Source organism: Nicotiana tabacum, chromosome 14, assembly GCF_000715075.1.
Source record: "Nicotiana tabacum cultivar K326 chromosome 14, ASM71507v2, whole genome shotgun sequence".
Lineage (NCBI taxonomy): Eukaryota > Viridiplantae > Streptophyta > Magnoliopsida > Solanales > Solanaceae > Nicotiana > Nicotiana tabacum.
Window position 1 is genome coordinate 57630936 of NC_134093.1, and position 7585 is coordinate 57638520.

Genomic DNA, 7585 nt, shown 5'->3' on the forward strand with positions numbered 1-7585 from the left:
CATCAACACCCCACACTTAAACCATTGCCCGTCCTCGAGCAATCAAACTACACTTCACATAGACACGACCTTTTTAAACAACTCTAATAACTCATCATACTAAGAATAATTAAAACAGATTAAGCACAATACCGTAACATCCGCCTCAAGATTTGACTCAAAGGCACCACGCATTATTTATAACCCACTCACTTACTCTAATATAGAGGTCAACGACATTACCTTTCCTTTATGAATTAAATGCCCTCTCACAACAATAGAGAGTAGTTCTACACACAATAGAATTTAAGAACAATTAGGAACTCAAGATAGAAAGAATTTACTCACTCTTAGAAACAACATTCTTATGCCATAAAAGACGTACCATAGGCTTGCCCGTAGTGTACTACTCTACTATTTGAGCTAATTCAGTCAAGGATCAAGTAGGACTTTATTTGATTGTAATGTAGGCTGCGGGATGGGTAGGATACATTTGGATATAAGAGTGACTATACCTCCCTAAGCACTTTAATACATACAATTAACTATTCAAAACCCCACACTTATGTCAAACCATAACTTCACGTTCACATCAATATACATCAACTCCTACTTCTTTAGGCACAAATACATCAAGAGTTGCCACTATCAAGGAATATTTTTTACAACAATACAACTATTTTACTTTTTCTTTTTCAATTCAAGTGGCTCTTGTTTTTTCCAATACAGTGCACTTTTCTCCTTAGTTCAATAGTTCTACTCAAAAGCAAAATCAACCACCCCATACTTCAACGTTTACAAAGTTCATAACAAATTCAAGTGCTCACAAGAGGTATATGGTTCAAATAGATGGTCAATTCAAACAAATGGGTAATGATTGTAATGTGGTTGCCAAAGAAACAGGATTACAGGCTCAACGGGGTTAACTAAGATACATAACAATTAGGTGGGTAAAAGCATATAACTAGCTCAACAAAGAAACGCTTATATCCTTTCCAAGACTAAATAAAACTACCATTTCGCTTTGCAAACACACAGGGCAAATTCTAGACATCAAATGCAATGCAATGAATATACAAAACCTCACACACACATGGCACATAACTCATTCAAGATTGAATTATCAAGACATTCTAGTCAAAGCAGTTAAGCAAAGTTAAGATCAAATAATTTAAGGTACTTATACAAGAGTCAAAAATTGAGCCTAAGCGTCACAACTAAAGTACTCACTATTCTCAAGGTATAATAGAGTCAAGAGATATTGCCTTCAATTCAAATCACAGCACAAGGTTTCCTACTACTCTACAAATCAAAAACTAACTACATCTAGTTCAAACAAAACCCTTGGAAAAGAATCGCGGCACAAAGAAAAACCAAGGAGGAATTATTACACTACCTAATAAAATAAAATCTTTTGTCTTTTTCTTTCGACTTTAATCCCTCAAGAAACCCGTCGAGTGATATCTATCGTCGGGAAAAATCAAAAATTTTAAAAAACTTATGTTTGTTTTCAATTTTTTTCTATCTGTAACTAACTACAACCAACAAAAAGAAAACTACTATACAAACATACATACAACATATCCCCCACCCCACATTTTATGTTGTGGCATGTTCCCATGACACACAATTAAAAAGCATAAGGTAAAGGAAACTTTCCTGAATATCTAGTCGGGGTCTGAGTTGAAGTCGGGCTCCACTCCTCGCCTTCGAACTAATGCGCACATCCATGCAGAGAACTTCTTCTCAGACTTCTTTGGGTACACCCCACACTTATCTTTCTCACTCACCACAGCCTTCTCTTTTGAGCCCTTCACTTTCCACTCAACACTCGCAGCTGGTTTTTCTTTTTGTGTCCCCTTTTATACATTCATATCAAAAGTCACCGTCTCCTCACCCACTCTAAACATGAGTTTCCTCTCATGTATATCTAATATTGCTCTACCTGTTGCTAAGAATGGTCTTCCTAGGATGAGGGGGACCTCCTTTTTCTCCTCCATATTCACCACTATAAAGTCTATATGAAATACGAACTTATCCACCCGAACTAACACATCTTCCACTATCCCCTCGGGTATTAAAGTCGTTTGGTTTACCAGCTGTAAAGATATTGGCACCGACCTTATCTCTCCAATCTCCTTCTCTAGTTTCCTGTAAATAGATAGAGGCATTAAATTAATTGAGGAACCAGAATTACAGAGCAAGGTATAGTAAAACTCCCTAGATCTCCACACTTTTGTGGGCATTTGTTTTGCAATATCGCACCGCAATGCTCTGTGAGCTTGACCACTGAGGTCTCCTTGATCTTCCTCTTCTTTATAAGGATCTCCTTCATAAATTTGGCATACGCAGCCATTTGTGAGAGCACTTATGTGAATGGTAAGTTCATATGAACCTGTTTCAGCACATCCAAAAATTTCTCAAACTGCTTGTCCAGCTTTTCTCTATAAAGCTTTTGGGGAAAAGGTAAAGCAGGCATATGCTCTCTCTTCTCAGGTTCCTCCCTTCTCGATTTACCTTCCTTCTTCTTCTTCTCAGTTTTTATCGGGCCTTTCTTTTTTTTTATCAACATCATTCTTCAGTTGCTCCCCGCTTTCTTTTTCAAGTATCACCTCTTTTTGGATCGGTGGTGGGATCTTTCAACACTTGCCCACTTCTCAGAGTTACAGCATTCACTGTTTCTTTGGGATTCTTTTCAGTGTCAGCGGGGGGAGTGCCTGGAACCCTCTCAGATAATATAGTTGTAATCTGTCCCACTTGTCTCTCCAGGTTTCGCAAACCAATGCCCAATTCTTTTATAGCTGCTCCATGAGCGTCCAGCCTCTCATATGTCTTGATAATAAAAGCCTTCATTAGATCCTCTAAACCAGGTTGAATGGGATGTTGAGGCTGAAATTGCTGCCTCTGCTGATTTTGGTATGCAGGAGCTCCTTGTCCCTGTGATCTAGAGTTATTTTACTGCCAAGCATTCGCAGTACCTCCAAGTGAACTCCATGAAAAGCCGGGGTGCCTCTGACCCATTGCATTGAAATTGTAATTTCCCACAACATTTACTTCCTCAGTTGAGGCTTGATACTCATGAGTAGAGTGTCCTCTTCCACATATATCACAAGTTGCGTGAGGCTCACTTTGTATCGAGGCTAAAGTCAACTTCCTTATCTCTTTGGCCATAACATCAAGTTGTACCTGCACAGATGTGTTAACATCAACCTGGTGAACACCAATTGATCTTCTTCTTTCTGCACTCTCAGAGGGCCATTGATTAGCATTTTTAGATAACTCATCAAGAATTGTAACTATCTCCTCTAGAGTCATCTTCATCAATAGGCCTCCAGCTGCATTGCTCAATGTTCTACGTGAGGCAGGTGTCAATCCATCCCAAAAGTCCTGGAGTTGCATCCACAGTTCAATTCCGCTATGTTGACACTTTCGAACAATCTCCTTAAACCTCTCCCATGCTTCAAAAACAGTTTCATTCTCTTTCTGACAGAACTTATGGATTTCTCTTCTAAACTTGCCCGTCTTAGCTGAGGAGAAATATTTATCAAGAAATTTTCTGGTCATCTCCTCCCATGTTCTGATCGATCCTGTAGGCAAGCTTCGAAGTCAATGGTTTGCATCATCTTTGAGAGAAAAGGGGAATAACCTTAAATACACTGCATCTTGTGACACACCATTGTATTGAAAGGTGCTCATAATCTCCTCGAATTCCATTAGATGTGTATTTGGATCTTCGTTTGGCTTCCCTCTGAAGACACATCAATTCTGAAGAGTTTGAAGCAACCCTTGCTTCAATTCAAAGTTGTTTGCTACAATTGGAGGTGATCTAACACTTGATAATCCTTGATTATAGACCGGTCTAGTATAATCGCCAAGTGATCTCCCAGGCATGGGAGCTATATTTCTGAACTAGTCTGCAACCAAGGGTTGATTTTGAACAATTTTTTGACTCCTCTTCATCAATGATAATCTGTGCATCTCTAATAGCTACTTCCTCAGCATCCCGTGCAGCTTGTTCTCTTCGTTGGGCTGCTTCTCTCGCAGCCAAATCTACATTATCCTCACCTTTTTCGAGCCATAAGTTCTTTGGTTGAGGATTGTCTAACCTTTTCTGATGTCTCAGTGAGATTTCTTTCCTTCCTTAACTGTCGCACAGTCAAAGAACACCAATCGTAAAAAGAATAAAATTAGATTAAATAAAAAAAATTCCCGAATTAGCACTACAAACTATTTCAAACACTATTAATTGCCAATCCCCGGCAACAACGCCAAAATTTGACGAGCTCGAAACACACACTTAAATTATGCTCGTTAGTTAAAGATAGTATAGTATAATATCGTATTCACAGAGATTGGAGTTAAACAGTATTTTCGTAGTGTCTAGCTTAATCGCTATCCAAGAGAACCAACAATTGAGGTTTATATGATTTCTAACTAAAATTAACTAAGAATCTAAAGCTATTGACTAATGACAATCGAAACAAAGATAAGCAAAGAAGTTATCAGTGGGAGAAAATAGGGGTTGATAGGATAGTGCAAGATAATTGGTTGGGATCTAAGTTGGGATCTAACTCTAAATATTTCACTTCTAATGTTCAAGTGAGTCTCTCGAATTCACTCAATTATTAGTTCAAACATTCAGAAAAAACTCCTCTCTCGATTAAGTCTTAACCTCACAAGATGAACCAATTTAAGCAAGTGAAGATATGCAAGAATGCGTAGTGGATTGGTCTTTAGAAAAACCTCTTTCGATTATTATCCAAACTAGGTTTAATCAACAATTCAACTAGCCTCTTTCGATTACTAAGAAGAATCTATGAATTCAACTAACAATATAATGCAAAGATATCACAAGTTATGCCTCTCTCAATTACATGAACAAGTGAATATAGATGCAATAGTTAAATCATCCAAAAATGCTTCAATACATAAAACTAGAGTTATAATCCACAAACAAATATCAATACACCAAATCCATCAAATCTTAAAGAGAAGTACTCCATAGATATGGTGCAATTCATCACAAATAAAATTAAAGTAGAGGAAAATATAAATTCAATCCAAACTCGTGTCTTGAGTGGGGAAGGAATGATGAAATTCCTGTGCTCGTGTTCTTCTAACTCCTCCTTAGCCTCCTTAGGTCGAATATGTGTCAAAAGTCCAGAAAATAATATTTTTCCATGTATTCGTCGTTGCCGGGGAATAAGTGCAGTGGATTTGGTGTATTGGTAATTGAGTCTCTCGAATTCACTCAATTATTAGTTCAAACGTTCAACAAAAACTCCTCTCTCGATTAAGTTTTAACCTCACAAGATGAACCAATTTAAGCATGTGAAGATATGCAACAATGCATAGTGGATTGGTCGTTAGGAGAACCTCTCTCGATTATCCTCCTAACTAGGTTTAATCAATGATTCAACTAGCCTCTTTTGATTACTAAGAAGAATTAATGAACTCAACCAACAATATAATACAAAGATATCACAAGTTATGCCTCTCTCGATTATATGAACAAGTGAATATAGATGCAACAATTAAATCATCCAAAAATACTTCAAAACATAAAACTAGAATTATAATCCACAAACAATCATAAATACACTAAATCCATCAAACCCTAAAAGGAATTACTTCATAGACATGGAGTAATTCATCACAAATATAATAAAAGTATAGAAAAACATAAATTCAAACCAAACTCGGGTCTTGAGTGAGGAAGGAATGATGAAATCCTTGTACTTTTACTCCTCCTTGGCTTCCTTAGGTCTAAAGTATGTCAAAAGTGCAGAAAATAATATTTTTCCATGTATTTATACCAAGTAGGGTCGGGCCCAAACGAAATCACCGTATCCTAGCCGAAATAGGAAAACTTGCAAACTTATTGCTTTTCATTCGTCGCATTGTGTGTAGCAGCGTAGCATTAGTGCTTTTTCTTGTTAGACCACAGAAACCCAACCTCTGAACTTTGTCAGTTCCTGACACAAAATTACATTGTTGCGTCGCACAGTGCATCGCACTAGTGCATTTCTTCAGCTGTTGCTTCTTCCTTGATTTTTGACATCCAGAAGTGATCCTCGACCCCCGAACACAATCCCGACTTAATCCTTTGCACTTTTACTCAGACTTCAAAGCTCCAAATAGCTCGAATTAGTTCCACAATATCTACATAACTCAGAAAATGATTCAAAATTACAGGCCCAAAAGGCTGATATATTCAAAATTACGCAAGGAGAATCCGAGTTGCTGCGGGAGTTTGTGACAAGATTCCAAAAGGAAAGGATGTTGCTACCGGCCGTACCGGACGAATGGGCGGCTGAAGCATTTACCAAAGGTCTGAATTCGAGAAGTTTTGACGCTTCCCGAAAGCTGAAAGAAAGTTAGCTCGAGTTTTAGGCAACAACCTGGGCGGATGTTCACAACCGATATGAGTCTAAGATAAGGATTGAGGATGACCACCTCGGTTTCCCGACGTCGTCCAAGGGTCGGGACCGGGAGAAGAATAAAGACAAATTAAAAGATGATTTTGACACAGATCGACGATCTTCAAGAAGTCTATTTTTTTCCCTATGAATGGGCTGAACGACACGGCAGAGGTTTCCGGTCAGCGGATATATTCGCCACCGATAGGAGAATTGATCGCGACCAAAATAACAGGTCATTGCAAAATAAGGAAACGTCAGGTTCTCAAGATTGTACCTACCCCAGGCTTCCCGAATACAACTTTAACGTCAGCATGGTGGAGCTAGTGTCGGATATGAGGAACATTAAAGAAGCACGGTTCCTTTAGCTAATGAGATCTGATTCCAGCCAGAGGGATCCTAATTTGTGGTGCAAATACCACGGTACAAACGGTCACTGGACTAGAGACTATCGGCATCTGCGCAAATAGGTTGCGACATTGCTGAAAAATGGCCATCTCAGGGAATGTTTAATTGACCGGGCTAAAAACAACTATGGTCGCAATCGTGATAATGCAAAGCCCTCAAAAGCAGGAGAAGATCCCTCGTGTCTGACGATCAACATGATTTTCGGGGGGAACGAGATTAACGGGGTTACATTCTTGATGGCAAAAAAGACGAAGGTATCAGTGACCCACAGCAAGAGACTCCGGGAATTCATTGAAGAAGATATTACTTTCACGGAGGAAGACACAGATGGATTGTTGCTACCGCGCAATGATGCGTTGGTAATTTCTTTGAATGTTTTAGATTTTAAAATTAAACGTATTCTGGTGGACCCTGGAAGTTCGGCCAACATTATACAATGGAGGGTGTTGGAGCAAGCCACGCTCACCGGAAGCATCATTCCGGCCACAAAGCTCCTCACCGGGTTCAACCTAGCAAGTGTGACAAGCCGAGGAAAGATCCTACTGCCCATGAATGCTAAAGGGATGATGAAGATGACCCTTTTCGAGGTGGTGGATGGCGATATGGGTTACAACATCATCCTGGGGAGACCATGGTTGCACGAGATGAAGGTTGTACCATCAACATATCATCAGTTGTTGAAATTCCCAACTCCCGAAGGGATTAAACAAATAAGAGGCGGCCAACCGGCAACGAGAGAAATGAATGCAATCTCAATTTCCAGTAGCAAAGGGAAGGAG

The 7585-nt window shown here is 39.1% G+C and overlaps 1 non-coding gene across 1 annotated transcript; it reads left to right on the plus strand.

The window, feature by feature from the left end:
- The first annotated feature begins 3388 nt into the window (after positions 1 to 3388).
- On the plus strand, positions 3389 to 3495 carry LOC142169262 (small nucleolar RNA R71). The gene has a single exon (XR_012698972.1). It is a non-coding gene; the product is annotated as a small nucleolar RNA R71 (small nucleolar RNA).
- Positions 3496 to 7585: the final 4090 nt, after the last annotated feature.